This window comes from Phytophthora infestans, genomic scaffold, assembly GCF_000142945.1.
Source record: "Phytophthora infestans T30-4 supercont1.19 genomic scaffold, whole genome shotgun sequence".
Taxonomy (NCBI): Eukaryota; Oomycota; class Peronosporomycetes; order Peronosporales; family Peronosporaceae; genus Phytophthora; species Phytophthora infestans.
The window spans coordinates 437,721-464,329 of record NW_003303740.1 but is presented as its reverse complement, the minus strand read 5'-3'; positions in this window follow the sequence as shown (position 1 = coordinate 464,329).

Genomic DNA, 26,609 nt, shown 5'->3' with positions numbered 1-26,609 from the left:
CCTCCCACAAATTATTAAACGCTCAAATGAACGAGGCGGAGCGCTGCGCAAAAAAAAACAAATGGTTATCTTTTTCAGAACGGAGGTAGTAATCATCACATCGGAGATGCTACTTCAACAGCCTCGATGCTCTATCCGTCGGATAGTATTTACAGTTAATGCAGCACATATGGCTGTTTTAGTCCTGTGCGTACATGAACATTTACAAGAAGTAGATCTTGTTTTGATATTGATGATATTTTTTCTTTGACTTCCATTGCCAGATTTGTCATTTTGTTGCCTTTTTCTGGCAGGGACTGTGCTTTTTCATTGTTATTTTGGCTACTTAGAAAAATCTTCGAGGATTAAACCTGTCCACCGTAAAAATTGTTATTATTATCGTTTTAGTCTTACGAATTTGTAGAAGCTACTTCAGAAAAACCTTTAGTTTTAAGGATCAAAACCTGTTCGCTGTATTGTTGGCTACTTCAGGAAACGATACACCTGTTATGACGGGGTCACACAGCACCTTGCACAGAGGAAGTGCTTAAGGGTATTTACTACCCGGGTGAACTTTAGTTCACGTGTTCCCGGCCTCAGTGGGAACGGTTTGCTACATAATAGAGTAGTTGTAGGGCTGATGTATTTATAAGTAAGGTTAGCTTGGGTCTCATACAAACTAGAGGTTACCAATAGTGGAGCTAAGTAGTCATGCACTGACTGGTTCCGAGAGCACCTGGTACCGTGTACCAGGTGTCCACAAGAGTGCCGGGTCACTCTTTATGTAACATGGGGTACACTGGATTGTACCCCGTTACATCCTCCCGCACTTAACTGAGAATCACCTGATTCTCTTATCACAACTGATTCTCCAATCAGAAGTGAGAGAATTAAAACGCCCAAAGGTGAATTCCCACACTAAGCAGCCACGAGACTGGCGCGGCTATCAGTCACACTCACGGTCACTTGTGCTCCCAAAGCTCACTGGGTTTGCAGCTGTATGCTCACAACTGTGTTGGCCGCAAAGCCCACACTCAGAACTGCCTTAGCTCCTGCGCTAGCGCGCGTACAGTGCTTTAGCACAGGGTGCAATAGCATCCGAACGTGTGGCATTCGCCCACAGCTCGCACCAGAGGACACGACAGTCCTCGCGAGCGCGTCCGGAGCATGGTGTCTCCCGCGAGTGACGACACCGAGAAGGGCAACACCTTCCCCAGCACTAGAGGGAGCTCTCAGCTCACCTCGGGCCATGCCTTTGGCTTCAGCAAGGGTCCATCCTTGCGGGCGGAGCTTCTGCCACGCTCTCTTCGCGTCTAGGTCACCATACCAACGGTGCGTAGGTGTTCTTCATCGACACCGTGTACCGTGACGGTACACAACCGTGGTGTAGGTGTCTCCCATCGACACCATGTACCGTACGGTACTAACCTCTGGTGCGGTACGCCCACCACAAGGCTACCATGTTTGGCGGCAACAGCTTCTGCTGTGCTGTCACCTGAACAAATGCACGGACAGTGCTCACATCATGCACGACGCATGTGCAAGCACAGTGTACAGGTCCATGGACCCGTACACGAGGTACGCTGTGTACGACACGTACCACAGCTACCATAAGTGCTCCGTGCACTTCATGTGTGTCATGTACGACGAGTTCATTACGTGGAACTTCTGGCAGGCTGCTCGACAGCAGCTAGTACCGATGCACGGTAGGTGCGCTGACTCACAGCGTCCCGAGCGCATCGGGTCGTGGTATGGTGTATATCCTTTGCATCTATACCAGTGTCTGTCACAGACACCATGTACCTTGATGGCACTCGACCGTAGTGGGGCATATCTCACCACTGCCGCGTTGGTGTCTGGCATTGACACCGAGTACTCACGGGTACTAACCCATGGTGAAGCAAACTGCCATCAACACGGTGTCATGCTTGGCTCGGCACCAGTTACGACTGCGTGCGTTGCCTCGACCACCACCTGGTCAGCTGTGTGTGCACTCGTGCACCACACTTGGGTTATGGATCCACGGCCCACTATACCCGGCGCGTTGCGTACATCACGTACCGCAACCGCTAAGTCGGTGGGTGAGACGTTCCGCTAACCCTACTCGAAAGGTCGTTTATGACCAGGGGATCAGTGCGCTAATTGCACTAGGTCCGCGCTTCGCCTCGTGTGTGGTTGCTTGCAGCCCCAACACTGCTGATTCGCTCAGCGATTCTGAGGCACTTTGCGCCCGTGGCTTTCTTCGCCACTATGTCTTGTTCGACTAGAGCTACCACAGCTCTAGCCCGGCTGCTCGCCTCCAGCCTGCACTCGATGTACATCGACGCCTGGTTCCGTAAAGAACTTGGTCTTACCTCAAGACCAGGGGGGAAAGGTATTTCCGATCCTCTCTCCCACTTACACTTAACACCATTGAGTCTCTCGTGGCTTGTGATAGCCACTGGCAGCACGACGGGTGGGAAGTCAGGGAGGAAAGATATTTCCGAGCCTCTCCCCCACTTAACCTCGAGACTACTGAGTCTATCGTGGCTTCTGATAGCCACTGACAGGCGCGACGGCTTTCCGCCCTGTGCACTGCGCCGGTATGGACGACCGCGTCGGCCGTGGAGATTGAAGGCATCCAGCCTTCGCGACACCTTGAGGCTGACCAGGAAAGTCTCGGCCGTCGTTTCCTCGAGGTTCAGTATCTCTGCAGCCTCTGGCAGCGGCTCCAAGTGCATACCAGGTGTCTTGACGGGGAAACCGGTCTCGTCATGAAGAAGTGATAACACTGTTCCACCGGCCACGTCGGAGGAACCTGATCCCTGGACGCCGAGTCGCTTGAAGCGACGTCGATTTAGACGAGGTTCAGATCCGAATTGCGGTGGCGGTGGCGTCGGCGACCGTGACGTGGAACTTCGTTACCCACGTCTGGGAATGTCGTGAGGTCGACATCCGAGGCCCTCGAGGCCTCGTATGGAACTATGCTACCCACACAGGAAGCGTGTTCAACGTCTTATCTGCAGTTAAGGTCTGGGCAACCGCGTGTGGCACTGTGTTACCCTCACAGGAAGCGTATCCGACGTCTTCCTCTTCAGTTAAGGTCTGGGCGACCATGTGTGGAGCTCTGTTACCCGCCTTGTCTACGCTATTACCAGCTTTCGTGACAGCTGCAGCGAACTATGCTACCCGCTTGTGAGCCTAAGCTACCCCCTTGACCAGCGCCGCCTAGCGCCGCCACCATCGAAGCTTCCTCGGCGTCGTCATGTACGTTGACGACTCCCAAGCATCGGCTGGATGTTTCGGTACACTGGCAGCCCTTGCGGGCGCCCCGGGTCCCGACAGAGGTGGGAACATGACTCACAAATGCTCTATTGGACACCGCAGAACGGCTGGCACCGATGATCCGGTGGGGTTGGTCCGGCCGCGATTCGACACAGAATTCCATGACCACGCTGAGACCGGCGGACGCGCCTGGCAATGGCTATATTCTTCATGAAAAGTCCTAGGAAATTTCCTCCTCGAGGGTGCTAGACGGCACCCGAAACAGCTGAGTGCGCGCCGGTCCCACTCGAAGGCCGTCCATGAGCACTTTCACCTTCATGTGCTCGTTGAGTGAGCTGCCCACTAGGGATGCCGTGAGTTCCCGCATCTCTTTGATGTACTCGTGCAGATCGGGCCTTCCTTGTTCTGCCGGTACTCGTAATTTGTCGGGAGGAACGCGGCTCGAAGCTTCGTACAGCTGAGTCCAGGATGTAAAACATTCATGCGATGTCACCTCCCGCGTGTACGCCCACGACCGCTAAGGTTGGAGAGCGCAAAAGAAGCGCGGAGCTGCTTGGTTGATCAGAGCCGCGTCCATCGCGAGCTCAACCTCTCGAACCCAGCAGTGAAGGTTCTCACCTTCCTTTCCTTCATACGGCTTCACCTTCAGCCGTATTGGCTTCGGGTGTGGCGGACTTGCTTCCGCGCTGGAGCCTTCAAGATTCCTCACACATGCGCGATGAGCCATCGCTCGTAGGCGTCAAACGCATTGACGCGCTAGAGCTACTCGGCCGGTGTTGACGCCTTCAGGCTCTGCAGGGCCTCCATCCCGAACATGCTAGCCATCTTCCGAGCCGACTCGAAAGGTAAGACGTTCAGATGGGAGACGTCGTTCATATCCATGGCGACGAACTTCAGAGAAGTTCATGTAGTCTACCCGCATTGGCGTGGGTTGACTACAAGTGGTATTAAGTGTGACGGGGTCACGCAGCACCTTTCGCTTGAGGAAGTCGGCTTCCGAGAGTATACAAACTCTCAGTGAGCAGTAATTTACAGGTCCCTTTTGGCGAAGGGAGCGAAGTGGCCATTTTTAGGTAGGCTAAGCTTGAGCTAAATATACCAACTATACGTCACCCATATTAAAGCTATGTCATCAGCCAATGGTTGGCCTCTGACGACCCTTGTACCATGTACCAGGTATCCCGAAGTGTGATGTGTCACACTTCATGTTACCAGGGGTAAACTGTACAGTGCGCTGGATTTGGTAGACGGATACAATTAGATCGTGATGCGCGAGAGCGGCATCCCCCTCACCTCGGCGAGCACTCCAAGCGGTATGTTTTGGGACAGTACGGGAAGGCTCTGCAACGGATCCGAAGCGTGCCCTGCGGGCTTAGCCCGCTGACATGTTTCGCATGTCTTCACGTACCGGGCGACCCACTTGTACATGTGGGCCTACCAGAAGGCCTGATCAACCGACCGGAGGGTCTTTTCGCGACCCAAGTGGCCGCCGAAGTGCGCATCGTGCGCCTTCGCGTGGATGTCGAGCTTCAGATCCTCGTCGTAGGGTACGTCTACCCCTGAAGGCTCACTACACTCCACCTGGGAATAGAGAAGACCATCCTTCAGCTCATATCGGTGGAGCCGGGAACGCTGTCGTGACGAAAGTCAGTTAGCCTTCGCGCTCGTTCCTGCCGCCAGGAAGTTGATGATAGGCGCGATAGCCGCTTCGTCCCTATGAGCCACGCGTAGACGATCATAGCGATCTGTTGTCACCCGTGTGATGTGGGCCAGCTCGTAGTCTAGACGTCGAGAGAGGGCGTCTGCAAGCACGTTGAGCTTTCCCGGCATGTACTCAGCGCGGAAGCTGTAGCTCCTGAAAAAGGATAACCACCTCGCCATCCGTTGGGAGAGGTGAGGAAATTTTGTCGCCGTCCGTAGGGATGCGTGATCTGTGTAGATCAGAAAGGGCCTTGAGCCCAGAAGATGTACCCGAAGTACACTTCATTGTCAGGAGCTCCTTGTATTGAACAGGGTAGCTCCGCTCGGCAGCTTTTAGATGCCTGGACTGGAACGAGGTGACTCGCTCGTGTCCAGCTGGATCAGCCTGTAGCAATGAACAGAACGATTGCATAGTCGGCGACATCACAGGCGACGCTGAATGGCTTCGTCTCGCGCGGCAGGACCAGGACAGGGGCCTCTTGGAGACTGGTCTTGATGCTGTCAAAAGCATCCTGGTGCTCTTGCTCCCAGCGCCAGTCGACGTCCTTCTGAAGGAGGCCCAACTACATCTTAGCGAGGCCCGCGTACCCTGCACTGTACTTGTGAAGGTAGTTGGCCAAGGCCAACCACTTTTTGAAAGATCCCTCTAGGATCGAGGCGTCGGCCATGCTGCAATGGCCTTGACCTTGTCTGGGTCAGCTCGGACGCCGACGTGGCTGACGAACCAGCCGAGAGCCTTGATCTCTGAGACGCACCTGTCGATGTTAGCGTAGAGCGTGTTCGCTCTCTTTCCGCCCAACACTCGATAGAGGTGTCCCGAATGCACCTCCATGACCGTCTTGGTTCCCTCGGCACGGCTTTGGACGAAGATGTCGTCGAAATACATTTGTACGAAGGCACGCAATAGTCGGAGCAGTTGCGTCACGCTGACTGTTGGAAGTCGATGACTCTTGACTTCGTCTTTAAACTTCCTGCAAACGGACACGGCAACTCCGGGATTTTGGTGCTAAAACTCTACCTACTTATGTAATGGTGTGGCCCACTACAACTAAGGTGGCACCGGAGGCGATCGGTTCAGCGGCTGCGAGAAAGCGCGCAAGCAAACGCGGCAGTCCGTCACCTTCGGTCTCTCCAGACACCGACCGAATTCGCGGTTCGCTGAACGTGAGTTCGGTTCGGGCAGCGAGGATGAGACCGAGTCCGGCATGCACTCGCTCGCTAGTGATCAAGGTGATCACAGTCCCAGAACATCTGTGCGCTCTGAGAGTCCTGCCGTCAAGGCTATGGGCTATATTAAAGCTGGCGACGACGAGGAAGAGAAACCACTCAAACATCTCTCGTTTGCCGAGGGTCCTCAAGGCTACCAAGCCACAGCCGATGACGCCAAGCCTCTGAGAAACGCACGGCTTCGAAGTCTCCACTACGCAAGGCGAAGGAGACTAGTTACTTCTATCGGAGCCTCTTCGGCTCCTCGGATGAAGATGACCAGGATTAAGAGGAGGATGCCATCGACGAGCCCCGGGAGATCACGAGCGATTTCAGCCAGCAGCAGGAGGACTTCCAAACTGCCCAGCGCATGCGGGGGGGGGGCACCCGTCAACTAGGAAGCTGCCATCAACTCAAGAGGTTATTGGCCTCCTGAGGAGAGCGCTGGGGCTGACCTCTCTCTGAGGACTCTTACCGCTCCTCATGGGTTTATCGGTGGCCACACTCCTAAGGGCGTTTACGAGCTTGCCCTGGTACAGAAGGAGCTGCTGTTCGTTGACAACTTGGAGACGGTCAGGTGCGTGCGTCGCGCGCCGCATAGAATCCATCTTATGAACTTTACACCCTGTCGTAAGAAATTCGAGAACTAGGGTGGTATCGACCCTCTTTGCAGCTATCCCTGGGTTCTACTCAAGAATTGTTCCAACTAGAACCCGTGCGAGAGCATGTTATGGGCGCGGGTTGAGTTTCTCAAGTACTCCCCTCAGCGTTACGGAATCTACATAAAAATTAGCTGCTATCCCGCATCCTGAACCAGCGTAATCTTCGTGTCTGGTTCGCCCACTTGGTCAGCAAGCGCATGCTGCCAAGGGACCTTCTGAAGCGCGCGGCTTCTAGCGCTCACGATGAGCGCGGGTACGAAGTGTCGTCAGCGTCCGTACACCGTTTAGGCCAGAAGCTCCGGACTAGTTACGAAGCTGCCGCCGCTTCTGTTCCCAGATTGCGACAGCCTTCGGGCAGTCTATCAGGAGCCGTTCAATCGGCTCCCGCGAGTTCTCGGAGTAGGGATAACCCCTCCAGCTGTCGCTTACCGCGACGCCGCCGCTCCCGGAGAATCCGCTCCATGTGGTAGTCGGCTTTTCCGTTCCGGTCAAGCAGGGGCGGAGGTGCCCTCGTACGAGTACGAGTACCACGCGCATCCGAAGCGCTACTCCCGTCCGATTGTTTCGCCTGCGGGTCCGACCCAGGGCCCTGAGGTTGACCAGCTCCGTCAACGCGTCCTCGTGCTTAAAATTGCACTTGGCCTTGGGACTGACGGTGACGCTGCCGCCCAGGCCAGGAATCACGGCGTGCTCGCTCGTCTTGCGGGCCGCCAGGACCGGTTGATGTGGGAGGTCTCGAGCCTGCATCTGGTGGACCGCCGGACCTCTTTGTCCGATCTTGACGAGACTTTCCGCATGATCCGACGTGTTGAGGCTCCGCTGTCACGTCCGGAGCCGCCATCGGCACACTCCCGGTCGTATGCGTATGGTGCGTACCCGACGTAGTCGGCGCACGGTCTCGACCGCAGCTTTGCTGCTCACCCCAATACTTTGGTGCCTGCTCCTGCGCCCTCGTCGACGTCTGTGGCCGGACCTCTCTTCGAGGAGTTGGGCCAACGTGGGTCTGCGAGTCAGCAGCCCCCAGCGGCTCATGATACCGCTTAAGACGTCCAACGCAGGACGTCGGGTGCGTCGTCATTGACTTAGGAAGGTCGATTGTGTACGAGGCACCATGTTTGACCAGGCCTGCGAACGGTCCAATGAAGCGGTGCTTCAGCTTGTTGCTGCTGACAGAGCTGACAGTGTCTGGTGGTAGGTTTCGTGTGTCTAATATCAATAATTTACCCACCATAAACACACTTAGATTTCCTCTTCCATGTTTGTCAGAGTACTCCTTCTGTCTGTCCTGGGCTGCTGCTTTTGCATCGAGAACCCTGCTGATCACACTCAGCTTGGTGTCCATAAAAGACACTTGTTTCCGCAACGAAACCGGTCTTACACTGAGACCTGGGAGAAAAGCGTTTTCCGAGCCCCCCCCGCTTAGAATAGAGGATGCAGCGTCTCCGTGAAGAGTGAAAGGAACTCTGGGATGAAGGAAGCCATTCAAGTAGAACGGCCGGATCCCGTGGACACGTGCACCACGCTTGTGAGCGCAATTTCAACAACTGGAAGCTGTGCTGACCACGCACGTAACCCCCCTGCGCACAAACTGTGTTCTCGAGCACTCGATTGACGCGCCTCGTCTGGCCATCCGTCTGCGGATAGTCCGCAGTGGACATCATCACACGAGCTCCGAGTAAAGTTAAAACGCTGTGTTTCAGAATGCAATCGTAAACCGCGGGTCTCGGTCCGAGCCCATCGGCTCCGGAAGATTGTGATAGCGGAACACGCCATCGACGAACAACCGCGCGGGCTGTTCACCTGTGACGGTAACGGGCACTGGAACAGAATGTACCATCTTGCTCAGCCGACACATGATCACAAAAGAAGGTGCAGCAGCACACGGCTAGCATGTGCTGAACTGCCGTCATCCTATTTGGTTGATATATGGGGAGCCAGACCCATTATCAACCAATAAGGAGATGACGTGTATTTGAGTGGTCATGGCAAGCTGCCCTGGACCTAAATAAAAACAGAGTTGATTTTACTTCAGACTAAGCACTTGGTTTCACTATCGTGGAACCTGTACGCTTCCTCATTGCTACGTGTAAGCTAGTAACGGCCACTCTAGGCGCGTTACATCTGGTAGCACTTAGTAGTCCTTCCCATGACCAAGTTCACAATCAGCCAAGGCCAGACGTCTGAAGCTTCAGGGCCAACCCTGGAGCATGCTGCTTTCCCTCATCTCACTCGTGTCGAGTGGGAAGCCTTTCACCGCCTTGCGGCGGTGTCCGGTGAGGCTGTTGTCGCGTCGCTGCTGAGCTCAGCGACTCCCGATCAACAACGTCAAGCAGCCCAAGAGTTCATGGAACGCGAGCTCGCCGACGCGAATCGGCGAGCGACAACTCTCTCGCGTTCCTCGAAGAATGACATCGTCAAGCTGGAGACGTCAACCTACTCCGGTGAAGGAGCGAATCGCGTTCCGTTGAACCGCTGGTTCCGCGAAATCGACATCGCTATCGCCTCGAGGATGATCGAGGCGCAAGGAGCGCAAGTTAACTTCTTACTTTCCCGACTGGCCGGGAAAGCCAAGGAGTGGGCTCTCGGCAAACTGGTCGTCAACAACGATGCGTTCTGCACCCTGGAGGCCCTCCAGAGTGATCTTCGTCTCGCCTTCGAGCCCATCAAGACGAGTCCCGAGTGCGCGCAGAGTGCTTCGCTCTGCGACAAGGCAAGATGACCATGCGCGACTACGTCCAGAAGACACACCACCTCGCATCCTGCATCGTCACCAATCCTATTGACATGGCATCTCAAGTCCACGTCTTCGTGTTCGGCATGCGTGAAGGCATGACGCGATACTGTCTGACTCGAGCGGAACCCTCCTCTCTCGAGGAGGCATTTGCTCTCGCACTTCATGAAGACTACGTGGTGGCGGCGTCGTACGCGCGGGCAATGTCCGCGGAAGCTCACGAGTCAGCTTCGGAGCCAACGGAGATCGACGCGATCGACGCGTCGAACAACCGCCGTCGTGCGGCCCCTCGTGAAAATGGTGGTCGTCCCAGTCGACCCCTCACTTACTTCCGCTGTCGGAAGGTTGGACATCGCGCAGCTGAGTGCAGCGCGCCCGCGTCAGTGCTCGCGCATACTGTCGATGCCTCTCCTACCGTTCAGCCAATAAACGATCGGGGCGGGGCGCCCTACTGGCTGGAATGGAGGTCCGGGTCACCCGGTGGCAGCCCAACCTTCTAGCCCTCGTGTGCTACACGCACAGTGCAATGCCACCACAACGTCGGGCGACTTAAGACTGATCATCATCAGCCTCCACGTCGCCGGCGCCCGACGTCCACTACGCGCGCTTGTGGACTCAGGAGCGACAAGCAACTTCTTCCGTGAGTCGTGTTGTCGACGCTACCGAGCGAAATCGCTGTCCGCAATGGTCGCGGACAGGTTGTAGTCCAGCTTGCTGCCGGTCACGTTGCGCGGCGCGAGATTACGTTGCCGTACATGTTCGACGGCTTTCGCAGCAATGACGACTTTCTCGTGATGAGATGAACTACGCGTTTAATTGCATCCTGGGTATCCCGTGGCTGTCACAGTATCAACCAGAGATTGACTGGTTGGCCCGCTTGGTTAAACACCGCAGCGGCTTCGACGTGTGCGAGGTGTTCACCCGCCTCCTGGTTGCCCAAAAGGACTGGCCTCACGTCACCGTTGAGGACCGGTCGTCCACGACGCAGGCTGTACACAGAGCAAGCGATGGCCCTCTCTGCACGGCTTGCGCAGTGCTGTTACACGAAGACTCCTCGCGGCGAGGCGAAGACAAGAACACAACTGCGGTCGAGCATGGGTTCCCGCGGCGCAACATGACGGTCGAGCATGGGCTCCCGCAAAGCAACACAGCGGTCGAGCAGTCGAGGCTCCCGTCACCCGAGCCGGTGGTCGAGCAGTTGGAGCTCCCGCCGAACGATCACGCGGTCGAGCAGTGGCCCCCGCGTGAGCTCCAGTGCCTAGAGCGGGGTGATACATCGTCCAGCGAGAGCGAATTTTTCTCCTCGAGTACGCACTCGAGACGCCGGGCAAAAAAGTCGAAGCGTCGTCGTTTGAAGCCACGACGTGAAACTGTACCAAGCGATACCTCACAGACGTAGTCGGTCTGTGTCATTGAGCACGTGGACGACGTCATGGGCCGTCAGTGCGCCGTCGAGCTTGCGTGTCCACCTCGCGACGCTCAATCGATCACCCGGCTTCCAGGTCTCTCCTGGAACAGCTTTCTTCGTGGTCTCAAGGCTGTCGAGATCGAGCAGGTCTGCCTGATTACAGACACTGCGTCTACTCAACTCGAAGTGAGCGCCGTCAGGGATGACGACGCATCCACCCGTCCCAAGAGCGCCGAACCGAAGTCTGCTCGCGAGGACCGATTCGCAGCGCAGTCCTGGGAGGCCTTGCGCGAGTCTGGTAATCCAGTGTACGAGACCGTCCGCAAATACGCGGACGTCTTCCCCGATAAGATTCCAGCCGAACTGCCTGCCGATCGAAGCGTCCGCCACGAGATCGATCTCGCGCCCGGTTCGAATTACTGTGTGACGCGGCAGCAGCCACTGAAACCAAGTCAAGGCCATCGATGACTTCTTCGAGAATCGCCGTAAAGCGGGTCACGTGCGTGAGAGCGTCTCGCCACACTCGAGCCCAACGCTCTGTGTGAAGAAGGCCACAGGCGGATGGCGCATCATTCATGCTTTTAACAAGTTGAACGATGCGACCATCCCTGCGCAACCCCTATTCCCCGGAAGGACATGGTGCTCGACACCATGTCGGGCAGTGTCATCTTCAGCGCCATCGACTTGACCGACGGATTCTATCAGATCTTGATGAGACCGAGCGACATTCCGCTGACAGCGGTCAGCACCCTCAGCAGTATTCTCTGGGAGTGGCTGGTGATGCGACAAGGCTTGGAGAATGCACCCGCCACGTTCAATCGCATGGTCTCTCATGTGCTGCGTCCGTTTCGAGACTTCGCACCGAGCTACTTCGACGTCATCTTTGTTCACAGCCGCGCTGAGGGTGGTCTCAGCGCGATAGAAGTCCACTTGAAGCACTTAAAACAGGTCTTCCAACGTGAACCTGAAGAAGTGCATCTTCTGCGCGTCGGAGATTCCGGTGCTGGGCTGCTTCATGAGCAAGGACGACGTTCGCGCCGACCCGGCAAAGGTGTCCTCTATCTGCGCATGGCAGACACCAAAGAACCCCACTGAGTTGCGTCAGTGATTGGGACCAGCGAATTGAAAGCAGGTAATGCAGCGTTGGTCAGCTTGTATATTGAGAAGTGAGAGAAGATTTCTAGCTACTCGTGGCACCTTACCTGCTCATCTCACAGCCAACCGTGCTGTCCCGGACTCACCATCAAGGTGGAATGGCGGCCGAAAACGGGCACTGAGCCGCGGTTACACGTAAGGTACATATGGGCTGCGTGTGGGTTACATGCAAGCCGCACCTGGGTTCCTGGCGCATTTCCAACACTCCTCCTCGGCCGTCGCCTACGTCAGCTTGACGATCTGGCGCAGCTCCGCCATCCTGGGCGCCGGGAAGGACTTGGTCAGGAGATCCGCTGTCATTAGGCGCGACTCGACGTACGTGGGCTCCACGATGCCCTTCCGTGTGTAGTCGCATATGAACAGGATCCGGATGTCGACGTGCTTGGCGCTCGCCATGCTATCCTCGGACTTCAACTGCTTGATGACGGCCTGGTTGTCCATGTGCATGTGCATGGGCTCGGAGACCACGTGGTGCAGCTCGCACACCAGCTCTCGTAGCCCAAGCAGCTCGCGTCCGACGTGGGAGGCCGACGTGAACTCGGCCTCCATGGTGGACAGTGACACACCCGTCTGCTTCTTGCACACCCAGTGGACGATCGCTCCGTCCATCGTGACCACGCCTCCGGTCACCGACTTCCGGTCGCCCTTGTCGGCCGCGAAGTCCGCGTCGCTCCAGCTCTCCACTTAGACACGACGCCCGTCGGACGCGCCGACGTCCATGCGGAGCTGGAGGGTCTTGGTGGCCTTCAAGTACCGCGCGATCCGCTTCGCGAGCTTCCCGTCGCTCGTCCGCGGCTGGTGCGTGTGCCTGGTCGCCTTGTGCACCGCGAAGCTGATGTCAGGCCTGGTGCACCGGGCGATCCAGAGCAAGCTGCCGACCAGCGACTGGAAACTCCGAATCGTGGGCTCTCCCTTGGCGCTGACACTCGGCAGCAGCTGTAGCTCTTGGTTCTCGGCGTCGTTGGCCTCTTCGCCGATGGGTGTCTCGACGCCGTTCGCGTCCGCCAGCCCGAACTGCTCCAGCAGCTCCTCGATGGCGGCTTGTTGATCTAGGCTGTAGCCGTCCGCTTCGTCGAGGTGCACGCGCATCCCGAGAAACGTGTTTACCTTGCCCAAATCCTTGATGGACAGGATGTTCATGGCCACGAAGAAGTACTCGACCAGGTCCAGCTTGGACGCGGTGACCAGCAGGTCGTCCACGTACACGCCCACGATGGTCATATCGTTGCCGTCGCGCTTGTGGTAGAGACACATGTCTGTGATGCAGCGCGTAAGGCCCAGCTCCACCAATCTGGCGTGAAGCAGCTGGCTCCACAGCCTTCCGGCCTGCTTGAGGCCGTACAGCGACTTCTTCAACCATAGCGCGAGTTTCTTGTAGCTGTTCACGCCGCACGCGCGCAGCACCTCCTCGGGCACGACCATGCCCTTGGGGATGGCCTGGTAGATTTCCAAGTGCTGCTCCTTCTCGGCCTTCACGTACGCGTTGGGGATGTCCCCATGCCTGGCCGGCACGCGCCAGCGCCGCGCGAGCACCAGGATCACTTTGACGGTGCTCAGCTCTATGACTGTGGCGAACGTGAGGTTGTAGTCGATGCTGTACAGCTGCTCGTTGCCGCAGACCACCAGGCGGGCCTTGAAACGCTCGATGGCGCCGTCAGCATCGGTCTTGGTCTTGAAGACCCACTTCGTGTGCAGCACGTGGCTGCCGACTGGCGGCACCTCGACCGTCCACACACCGTTTTCCTCTAACACCTTCAGCTCTTCTACCATCGCCATGGTCCACTCGCCCTTTAGCGGGCTCTTCATGGCCTCCCAGTAGTTCTTCGGGTCGCCCCCCCCCCGCACGCTGTTCACCACGTCGGAGGGTCGCCACACCCTCGCTGACCGCCGTTGTTCGCCAGTGACGCCGCCTTCCGCGAGGCCGACCGCGTCTGGTACTTCTTGCGCGTCCAGCGGCTCTTCGCCTGGCGCTTGTCCTTGGTCTTCGCGGCCGCTGCCGCGCTCTGTGGGTCCACGCTGGTCTCTTCCTCCTTCGTCTCCTCCAAGTCCTGGAGGTGTACGCGCCTGAGCTGCTCGTTCTGAATGGCCGTGAGCGTCTCCACGTTCCGCACGTGCTGCGTCACCGCGACCACCCTGTCCTTGGGGAGGTACACTTTGTATCCCTTTATCTCGTCGCTCTTGCCGATGATCAGGGCCCGCTTGCCGCGCTCGCCCAACGACTTGTTCTTGGCGTTACGGTGCACTGTGCACGACGACCCGAAAGCCACGATGTCGCTGATGTCGGGCGTGCGCTTGGTGAGCATCTGCAGCGCCCTGGGTTGCCCTTGCTCGGGCTCCGGTTCAGAATGTACGCGGCGTACTCTGCGGCGTCGCCCCAGAAGCTCAGTGGCAGCCCGCACGCGAACACCATGCTCCGCACCATGTTCATGATGGTGCGGTGCATGCGCTCGGCCTTGCCGTTGCTGGCCTGGTTCCTGGGCTCGCTGATCTGGCGCGCGATGCCGGTCTGCTCGCAGAAGATGTCCAGGGGCTTGTACTCTCCTCCGCCGTCCGTGCGTAGGACGTGGATGCGGCAGTTGAACTGGCGCTCAAAGAAAGCCATGAAGTGCTTGAACTTCAGCGCCGCCACATCCTTGGCCTTGGCCAGGAAGATGCGGCAGTAGTTCGTCCGGTGGTCGACGAAGTTGACCATGTAGCGGTTCCCCCGCCTGTCCCTGGGCGTTACGGGCCCCTTCAGATCCGAGCAGATCACACCGCCGATGACGTCGGTGGGCGAGTTGGCGCCCGTGTCCTTGCGCGACTGCACGTTCTTGGTCTGCTTGCCCTGCGCGCAGGTCAGGCAGTTGTCGCGCTTGTGGTCCGTGAGAGCGATCCCCGAGGCCGGGTCCTTCGCGATCTTCACGATGGTGTCGTAGTTCAGGTGGCCGAGTCTGCGGTGGAACTGCATAAGCGTCCCAGTCTGCACGTCTGATTCGACACCTTCCTGGGCTTCCGCCAACGCAGCCATCAGCACGTCTCCGGCGCTGCGACCGCTCTCTTGGTGGGTTGTGTGCACCACCAGCACGTTGTTGCGCCGGTGCACGTCCAATACCGCGGACCCCTTGTCTGACGTCGCCGCTATCACGCGATGCGGGCCTCGGTACTCCATCCTGAAGCCCTTCTTCTCCAGCAAGCCGTACGAGATTATGTTCCTCTCGAGGTTCTCGGCGTACTGCACGTCGAGCAACTTCACCTTGGTTTTCCTGCCCATGGCCGTGGTCTCCAGCATCACGCTGCCACGCTTCGTTACCTTCAGAGTTCCGCCGTCCGCGGCGACGCACTGGCTTTCAAAGTCCTCCGCGTCCTCGAGCAGGTTCACGTCGTTCACGAGGTGCCTGCTCGACCCCGTGTCCAGGATCCAGTGGCCCTTGTCCGACTCGTTGTTGCCCACCGTGAGCACGTAGTCCGCGTCGCCGCCCTGGCCCTAGCTCCCCCTCTTCATCCTCGACGGGCACGCGGCCTTCAAGTGGCCCTGCTTGCCGCACCCGAAGCACTTGCGGGTGTCCACCCGCACCTCGTGGACGCTTTAACGATGTCTTGGCCGATGTGCTTCGTGCGGAGCTGGACCTCCGTCGACTGAGCAAAGTGGGCCAGCTCCTCCGCCTGTCGGAGGTAGTCCGTTCGGCTGAGGTTCAGCCGCGACAGCATTGACACGCGCATCCCAAGCTCGGCGTAGTGGACGATGTTGTCCTGCATCAGGTTCTCTGCACCTCCGCACGCCTCGCTGACCGCCACTAAGTACAGGTAGTGCTCGGTCCAGCTGCGCTTGGCTCTTGGTAGCGGTGAAGATCTTCATGCTCTGCGCCGGGGTGATCTTAGTGGCGAACGTGTGCAGCAGCCGCTGCATCGCGTGCTCCAGCGTCGGGCTCTCCCGCCACCAGCCCTTAACCTGCTGGTTGTAGTACCTCTCGGCCATGCCGGTGAGGTGGTGGCCGAGGACGTCCACCTTGATTTTTTCGGACCACTGGAACCCGCTAGCGCGCTCCGCGAAGCCAATCTGCCGCACGAAGCGCGTCCCCCAGGAGAAGAACCCGCTCCCAAGGCCCTTGTAGAGCTTCTTCCCATCGAAGGGCCGGATGGCGAGCTTGCGCTGCCGCGTGTCAGGCACGCGCATGAAGCCGTTCATAGGCATGGCCGGCGGCTGCACGGGCTGCCTGTAGACCGACGGCGGCACGAAGTGCTGCGGCAAAGCTGGCTGCGGCGCTTGCGCCATCTCAACGTTTGCAGCCGCCTCTTGACCGAGCCCGTTCTGCTTTGCGCCGAAGTACGTGCCCGGCGACACGAGCGAGTCGCGCGGCGGCGGGGTCTTGTCCAACGCGCGCCGGTCCATGGGCCTCCCGGGTCCGATCGCCGACTCAAAAACGCTCGACTCGTGCGAGGGGCGCCTGTGGTGCTCCTCCTGCCGCAGCTCGGAGACCTCTAGGCGCTCCAAGCGCTCCGCGACGCCCATGAGGAGGCCCAGCAGCTTCTCCTGCGGGTCTTCCGACTTGGGCGGATCTTTGACTGCCTCAGTACCCCCGTACTGGCCGTCGTCGTCATCCTTGGCGACCTTGGCCTTCGGGGTTGTCGGAGCGGAGCTCCCGCCGACCTTGTGCGTTATTCTTGAGCTCATAACCGGAAAGCAGGTAATGAAGCGTTGGTCAGCTTGTATATTGGGAAGTGAGAGAAGATTTCTAGCTACTCGTGGCACCTAACCTGTTCATCTCCCAGCCAACCGTGCTGTCCCGGACTCACCATCCAGGTGGAGCGGCGGCCGAAAACGGTCAGTGAACCGCGGTTACACGTGGGGTACATATGGGCTGCGTGTGGGTTACATGCAAGCCGCACCTGGGTTCCTGGCGCATTTCCAACACGAATTCTCTCCACAAGTACACGAAGAATTACGCCGGACTGATCCAGCCCCTCTCATCACTCCTGAAGAAAGATGCCACGTGGGCCGAGTCACCCACGCACCAAGCCGCCTTCGACTCAGTGAAGAAGAGCTTTGCTGAGGCGCCGTTCCTAGCTCTTCCCAACCACTCGAAACCATATCACGTCGTTTGCGACGCGAGCGACTTTGCCATCGGCTGTTCGCTGATGCAATTTGACGACGAAGGTCGTAAACGGGTCGTCAGCTATCAGTCTCGACAGATGAAGCCAGCGGAGCGCAACTATCCTGTCCACGACAAGGAGCTTCTCGCGATGCGCTACGCTCTGATCACATTAAGAGTGTACTTACTCGGCGAGCAAACCTTCGCAGTGTATACCGATCACGCATCGCTGAGGACAGCGATGAAGAGCCCTCAGCTTTCCCAGCGAATGGCTCGCTGGTTGTCGTTCTTCTCCGAGTATAGCTTCGTGGTTCACTACAAACCCGGCAAGAGCAACATCCTTGCCGATACTCTGTCTCGTCGTCCAGATTACGATCCGCGCGATCCGCTGGGTCGACAACCGCTGCATGATGAAGACGACGGAGGCAACTGTGCTATGTGCTTGGCGTCGGGATTAAATCTGACGAGCGTGTCTCCAGAAACCCCACTCCGCGACGAAACCCGGACTGCGTATGAACTCGATCCGGTCTACACGAGTATTCTGGAACACCTCCGCTCGCCCAGTGAGAAGACACTGAGTACAATATCCCGCTCCACACGCAATCAGATCGATCGGTATCGGATTGAAGACGGCCTGTTAACGCACAGCATCGATCGCTTTGCTTTGCGTGTAGTGGTCTCCAACGACCCTGACTTGCGCTCACGGATCATCCATGAGCTCCACGATATCTCGCTTGGCGCCCACGTGGGCCGTGAGAAGACATTCGCCGCGGTGTCGCGCGACTTTTACTGGCCCCACATGTATAAGTAGGTGCGCAAGTGGGTGAGGACCTGCGAGATCTGCCAACGCGTGAAACCGTCCGCGTCGTCGCAGGCTCCCTTGCGACCCTTACCAGTGGTCACCGAGGCATGGCGCTCGGTGTCGATGGACTTCATCTTTGGCCTCCCACCCGACTCCGCCGGCCGCTCCGGTGTCCTGGTATTCGTCGCCAGGTTCAGCAAGATGGTTCATCTCATCCCGGTCCTGGATACGAACACCGCGGCCGACACCTCGGTGCACTTGGTGGATGCAGTCTTCCGTCATCATGGCATGCCCGAGTCTATCGTTTCGGACCGCGATCCGCAGTTCACGTCTGCTTTCCGGACGAAGCTCTTCGAGCTGTCAGGGACAAAGATGCTGATGTCGACAACTGCTCATCCGGAGACGGATGGTCAAACTGAGCGAGTTAATCGCGTCCTGGACGATGTGATTCGCAGTTACGCGACGTCGTTCACGAGCTGGAGCTCGTTCCTTCCGCTTGCTGAGCTCGCGCTGAGCAACGCGGTTCACGCGTCGACTGGCCTGACTCCTTTCTTCGTCAACAACGTTCGGCACCCTCGCGTTCCAGCTCTCCTCGCCGTGGGCCGTCCCACGGCGCGTGTGGCTCCACACTGGGTGGGGGTGAAAGTGGCGACAACAAGAGAGATCTGCTCACCACCACACAAATACACTCTAAGGCGTCTAAGACGTAGTCTGCGCCGACCTACAAGTGCTGCCTTAAGCCTTGTACGTCTTTAATTTTTTTTGTGACAACTCCGGTTTCGAGCCCACCACCGGTTACCATACCGGTTGCCGACAAGCCTTCTGCGCCAACACCGGTAATGGATCCTCAACCGGTTTCTATAACGGTTGCCGACTCCTTCTCGAGTGCAGCCTCACCTTCAGCGACTGTTAACGCAGTGACACACGCCCAGGCCAGGAAGGCCCTGACGACACCGCGTGACGCGGTGTACCCTCTCGCCTCGTGGACAGATCGTGCCCTGATCAGTCCTGGCACCGCTAACGCGGTGTCTCCATCAGCGAACTACGCGCCACAGCAACCGGCACGTCCGGCTGACAAAACCGCTGTCTCGGACTTCCTCCTCCAGCGCCAAGCGGTCACCCGTTACGTCCGCGACGCGCTGTAGACGGTGTCGACAAGCAGAAGGAAAACGCGGACAAGCGCGGCCGCAAACATACTGTAAAGCTCGTGACAGGAGATCGAGTGCTCCTGTCGACTTCAGGAATCAGAGACTCTGCAGTAACCAAACTCGGCGCGAGTAAACTCGCACCGCACTTTATTGGGTCATTTACGGTGACTAAAATTATTGGTGACGCTTACACGCTGGATATCCCTACGTTGTTGCGGCTACATCCAACGTTCTACGTCGGACGACTCAAGAAATACCTGCCCGCTACGATTCCTGCTTCGACTCAGTCTCCTGAGCCGCCGGCGCATATAGCGGCCGCCCCGCCCGATGCGCTCGCCGAGCCATCGCGCCATTTACACCAAGCGCCTGCTCCACTGTCCCGCTCTGCAGACGACCATGTACCGCGCGCTCAAGAAGCCTCACGCGCGCCAAGATCTCCTGATTCGACTGACGAGTCTCAGTCGCAGTCCTCACGCCCTTTGCAGCCGCGTCCTGAGCCTCCTCCGCCTTCTGGTGCACCGTCCAGAAGCTCTTCGCGAGATCTTCCTCGCGGCTCCCGACCAGAACGTCAGTCGTATCAGCGGGACGGTCCCCCGCCGATTGTCGACTCAGCTGGCGAGATCCGCTGGATAGTCGAGAAGATTGCCGATCACAAAGACCCGCCCCGTCGGTCAAGGCAGCGCCATGCGTCCACCAGTCGCCCGGCTCCCGCCGCGCGCCGCTATAGGGTACGATGGTTTGGCTTTTTGGCGGACCAAGATACGTGAGAGCCCTGCGCGAATCTCCTTCGCGATGTCCCGGATGTGATCCAAGAGTACGATTCCAGTCCTCCTGCGCCGGATAGCGCCGCGAATATCCACGCGGCGATCCAGAACGAGATCTCCAGTCTGCGCGACCACGCGGACGTGATCGAGAACGACGCTGTTGGCAATCGCGCGAGCGCGACCGAGAACGACGACCCGAGTTCTCGTAATCTCAACGGAGCGGCGGAGATGCGCTTCGTCGAGATGAGTGTCGGTGCGAGCCAGCACGACTAGTGGCGCTGGTCTTTTCGGACAGCGAGCGACGGTAACGCTGGATCCAGGCGCTCTCGCGATCACTGAGCGGATGCTCGGCGACATGGGCTCTCCACTCGTCCGTAGTCGGGCGAGACACCACGCACCTCCCGCAGCCTTCAGCAACTCGCACGTAGCAGATACGGTCGTCGGCGTTCCAAGCACTATCGCAGATTCGTTCACGCAGCTCGCTCAAGAAATGCTCCTCGATGATTTCTTCGCGATATGCGATACAGTCGTCGAGATTCTCTTTCTGCTCTTGCGTCCGGTTCCAGCGCCGGATGAAGGCGCACCACGACTCCTGCAGCGCGCTGTGGTCGACGCCGTCCACCGGCTTCTGGCGCAGCGCACGAAAACGCCGGAAGAGGTCCCCCATCTCGTCCAGAGGCTCCGGATCTTGCGCTCCGGAGATGTCGTACAGCGGCCAGGGTCTCAGCGCTTCGTCCATCACGTGGGTGCCGCGTGCTGCTGTCGTCGCGCTCCTCAGCGACGGCGGCGTCGCTGATATCTGCTGTTTCATCGTCCGCGCCTGTTGTCTGCTGTGCAAATTGTGCTGTGCTGCTCCTGCGTGGCGCAGGAGCTGTCTCGTCCCCGCCTCATTCGTTCCTTTTGGCCACGATTTCCTTCTCATTTCCTTTTTGATTGATTTGTTCTCCGCCCGTCGCTTATGTTGCGTAAGTGCAACTTTAAGAGGGGGTGATGTAGCGGGCCACACCATTACATAAGTAGGTAGATTTATATTACAAAAGTAGGTGCAGTAGCACACGGCTAGCGTGTGCTGAACTGCCGTCATCCTATTTGGTTGATATATGGGGAGCCAGACCCATTATCAACCAATAAGGAGTTGACGTGTATTTGAGTGGTCAGGGCAAGCTGCCCTAGACCTAAATAAAAACAGAGTTGATTTTCCTTTAGACTAAGCACTTGGTTTCACTATCGTGGAGCTTGTATGCTTCCTCATTGCTACGTGTAAGCTACTCCCGGACACGCTAGGCCCGTTCCATTAGTAGCCTCCTGGAGTGCAGAGCCTTTGTCGCGAGGCTTAGTGCTCTTGGCCTGCGCTATTCGGGCAGCGGCCTTGCATTGTGCTTTCGCACCGCTCATCGCAGTGTCACGGGGTGTGCTCAAGGTTGAAGTGGAGACCGAGAAGAAGAGCGCTCAAGTGCTGCTCGAGTCTCTAACTGTGAAGTGAGCCTCCGCCGCGTACTCGCAACTAAGTCGATGTATTCCGACCTTGAGAATGAGAGTTTGTGACGTACAATTCCTCGCTCCGATTGGTCGGTAAACCAAACACACCCTAAATGGGGGAGGATGTAACAGGGTACGTAGCCCCAAGTGTACCCTCGCTTACATGAAGTGTGACACATCACACTTTGGGCAACCTGGTACATGGTACCAGGGTCGTCAGAGGCCATTCATTGGCTGATGACATAGCTTTATTATAGTTGACTTATAGTTTGTTTATTTAACTCAAGCTTAGCCTACCTAATAACACATTCAGTTTACTTAAACTGGCCACTTCGCTCCCTTCGACAAAAGGGACCTGTGAACTACTGTTCATTGAGAGTTTGTATACTCTTGGAAGCCGACTTCCTCGAGCGCAAGGTGCTGTGTGACCCCGTCACATTGTTAGTACACGTATGGTTTTGCACCATAGCACAAAGAGAGTCTTTGTGCATGTATGACATGGACCAGTTGGCACCTGGTACAGCTGGAGATAGGTCACATCCTCCAATATTTTCTCGTTGTTCACTTAGGCTTGGCTGTGCGTCTCGCTGCAACGCCAATTGCTTGCTCAGGAGGTCGTGGTCAGCAAGAGCTTGACGTGAAGCTCGATTTCAATCGGAATGCAGCTTGAACACTTCCCATGCTGCAGCGCATTGGAACATCCAGCATAAATTCTCCAATGACAGACTTGCGGGTTTCCAGGTCTTTTTCATGACGTCTCGGTCTTTTACAAAGGCTTCCCAATCTTGGCGAAGCTTCTTACAGTCCTCAGTAATGCAAACACATAATTTAGAGCGATATTTGGCGACCTGGATACGCTCGTTATGTGCTTGGTATGGCGGGATCCAGATGATCAAAGCTTCTTTAGGATGTCAGCAGATCGTCCTCGATTTATGGCTGTCTCTCAACTTGAGCGATCAAGTCTGAAAGTCACACGATTTGTCCATATTCCTAGAAACAAAGACAGCAGGGACATCGTACCCAGCCTCTCACCGTTCCTACAGACATTCCACAGCTTTGTGGAGACAAAGCTCGGCGGTTTTTCCAGCACGATCAGGAGTCAGAAGATTTACGCACGCATTCTAAATAATCGCAAAGGTGTGGTTGTGGTGATACCAACTCAGTACGCGAGCACAAGTAGCGTTGCGGTTTCTCTCTGAGTGGCGAAGCCACGTATTCCACGCTCGATTCACTTTAGTACTATTCACAAGGTGTCGCTTCACCTTGAACTGCATAACTTTACTCCAGCTCTCCATCTCGGGTGTCTGCAATGGCCACTCTTCCTCTGCCTTTACTGCCCCCCCCCTCTTACACGCGGGTCAAACTGCTTATAAAGAATGCGTTTCGAAATGACGAGCCGTTATCGGCAATATCTCACAGTGTAATGGAGATTCATGGTGCGGAGCACACAGGGGCACGGAGTACCCACAGGGATAATAAACGCCCAGTTTATAAGCCGGAGATCTAAAACGCCTCTCAGCACGTTGGCTGAAAGCCATATGTCATGCATTTAATTAGATTGAACTATTCTAGATGGTTAAACATATACATTTACCCCTAGGCGGCTTGGCCGCACTAGGGCTACGCAAAGGCTGGAATGGGAAATAGGAAAAAAAGTGGAATGAAAAGAGTGGCTATGCAGAGCATGGCCTTAGGCTCCTAATCGTGCTTACGGAGGGCGCACGGAAGTATCTATGGATCCTAGAGGCGGCGTGCTACGCAGCATACGCGCTAGTGCACCCCGGGTCCAAATTTAGCGATATTTTAGAAGTGGACGTAAGCGTATTACCTATATACTCGATAGCACGACATGCTTGCAAGGTTTGCCAATTCGACCATAGTCGTGCCCGCTAGCCACACTAAAATGGCTTTTACGTGAATCTTTTGTACATTGTTCACAGTGGGGAACTGACTCACGATCACGAACGAATTCTGAATTAAAAAAATACAAGTCGATGCCGTCAAAAAACAGTTGACGATAATGTTTTATTAACGTCTCAGAGATTCTTTCGAACAGCTGACAGCGCTCCGAGTGGTTCAAATAAAAAGAACGCACGCAAGTCATTTAGCGGACAAAATACGATATCTGGATCACCTTCGCGTTTAAGCAAGATTCGACCGCACGAAGCACACGCCCAAATATCTGTTGATTCCGACTGAGTGGCGTGCACCGGCTTCTGACAGTCTGATATATCCGCACTTCCTGGATAGTCATAAAAAATACGCTCTCGGCGGTCACCAGCTTCACCACCTCCATCCTTGTTCAGCTGTTCGTCTCCAAACACAAACCCGTTTGGGTCAATGCCGCAATAGTAGGAACTCACCAGAGTCAGCCTAGGATCAGTTTTGAATTGCTGGCCTTGGTCCATAAATTTTATCTCATCTTCCGTGAAATTGAAGCTAGCTAAAGTCCGTCGCCAAGCTCACTAAAAGTACTGTACTTCCTCGCGACATCTACGCGCGGATCCTGCACCCGATCCCGTTTTAATTGATTTTTGACTGACGTTCAGCAAGTATCCTCCCGCTCCGCTTTCGTCTTCTGTTTTGCTCATCTTGCACGCTCACATTTAAGACGAGCTCACGCTCAGACGACGTCTTCTCGACCTTCTTCCTCGATCTCCGCGTTTCGCCCTTTCTTAAGTCGGTGCTGACACTATGCCGGAGTCTTTGCTGTCCTCTTTATCGCCCTACACGCTCGCTTTTTTATCGAGTCGCTCCCGGCGCTCAGGCGACGCCTTCTTTGCCCTTGGTCTCGCTCGACGTGATCGATCTTGTTGAAGTCAAATGTCGGGCTGCTGCAGATCTTCACGAGCTCTTGCTGTGGCCTTTCGAATGTTCTTGAGCCGCTGACGGTGCCTCTGATAAACTTTCTCTCGGCCTGTGTGAACCGACCACGTCCATGCTGCACATACAGCCGTGTAATGTGCATAACGGTCCACGTGCTCATAGAACACTGCAGGTCTTGTTCCTTCGTCCATCCATCTTGGATTTACTATTTAATACATCGGGCGATCCATTTTGCATCAATTATGGAACCACGCTCAAGAATCACTTAGCAGCCGTCTGACGCGTCTCGTAGGAAAAAAAACGTTTCCGGATATTACCCGTACACAACAATACCTGTAGGCCGGTGCGGACAGACAACGCGCGCGCATTATAATTAATCTTTTTTGGGCTGTGCTATTTCAGCACCTCGCTGCTTCCTATCTCAGTATCATATTAGAAGTCTTTCAGTGAAGAGTCCAGCTTACTCAAACCAATCTAAACAACTTACTGGAAATTACCTGTTGGCTTACGTAAAAAAACCGGTTAAACACACGTCTAAAGTGTATAATCTGTTTAAATATTCAGACGCTCCATTATTTACAGGCAATTGCCAGCACTGCTACAAGTGCTATCAAGTGCAGCGGGGCTGCCGTATCTTTAGCGTCAGAGGAAGACGTTTGACTCGAAAAGTCACTAATACTAAGCTCCTTATCCGAAGGACACTTACAGCCCACGACCAGGGCTAATATCTAACTAGATCGTCTGCGACTTTGGCTGGGAATACGTGATAGAGAGAAAGTGATTACCGAAGACGGTTGACAGGAATCGAGCCAGATAATATCTGGAGATGTAATCGAATAGGAGGCCTTTGTTCATTCTTGAAATCGAACGATGCCGAGCACGAAAAAGCCTGTGATTACAAAGAAGGAGTTCCAGGCAATTGCGATTGCTATGATATCGAGTGACCCGCATCTTAAAGGTCTGTGGTTGGGGGAGTCTGCCTCTAAGGTGATAAAAGCACATGTCCTTGGCTCGAAGACGCGGTGGAATAAAAAGATGAATGCGGTACTGAAGAGGATTTTGTACGCACTTCGAGGCAAAACCAAGCGAGAGGTCACACGCAAAACTATTGAAGCGGCTGGCTTGAGCATGCAACCGAAACCAGCAGCTGATTAAACGCAGTATTTCGGGAGAAAAATCGTCTCTCATGACTACAACAAGGAGGGATGCGTCGCGTTGGTGCGTTGGGAAGAAACGACTGAGCTGATGAAAACGCTTCCGAAGAGTGTTGTTACAGAATATTGGCGGAGATGTCTTGGTCCCGGTAGTGCCTTCGAGCGGATGTACGTGGAGGCGAAGGCCAAAGAAAGCTAGGTGTATTATTCTATGTAGTGATATATCTTCAAACAAGATATTTGATTTAACCGAAATTATATATGGATTTAACCCGATTGGCAATGCGGTTATTATCTTCAAGATAAATGTCAAATATAGCTGGATTAATCAGAGCGAATTTCGGAACGGAGCTTGGATATTGGTAAATGAATACGTCCTGTGTCCCGCACCAACTCAGGATTCAGAATAAAATACGTTCCATCCGATACTTGCAAAATTTGGGCATGATTCCGGAGGATGTTTGCGGATAAATGACCATAACGCTCTGTGTACTCCCTCGTAGAAACTCGAAATGATTCCGGAAGGAGAGCCAACGGTAAACATACATGACCGCTTTGAGAGCCAACAAGAAATTCACAACGCGATGCACACGCAAAATACTGTAATTTGATGGATCAGCTGCTGTTGACGATGTCTGGCATTGCTTGTACTCCAGTGAACCAGGAGGCGATCCATTACACGTAGCAATCGCTCTTTTACCGAAACATCTTCACGAACATATTCATCATTGAAGACGAAGGCATCCGGATGTCCTCCACAACAGTAATAGTAGGCCAAGGCCAGCCTCGGGTCACTCGTAAAGTTCTGGCCCTTTGTGATTAACAGAATGTCTTCTTCAGCAATATCAATCTTCGAGTATTGAATCTGCGAGCAATTGCAAACGGTCACTACTGCTCATATCTTGTCCACTCCCGTCCTGCAATTGATGATTTGTGGGATCTATCGTCCCGGCACGAACCGCGTCCACTACAGACATTCCTTGTTTAGATTTTAGTATTCTTGGGACAAAGTTTCATGTTGTATATACACTCACCGCGCTTCTTCTTTTGTTTGCGCCGATAGTTACGCATGTAATGTGCACGTTGGCCTCGCTTTTGCTTGGGATCTTGTCGTTCCGTGCCGGTATGCACTAGTATCCTAGCGAAATGTAATGATAGGTGTTGACTAGCGACGAGACCCATCATCTGGTTCGTGATCTTCTCGTTAGAATGATGTACGACACATTGAGGCTTGGTCCCACAATGAACAAGCCGAGTTGCG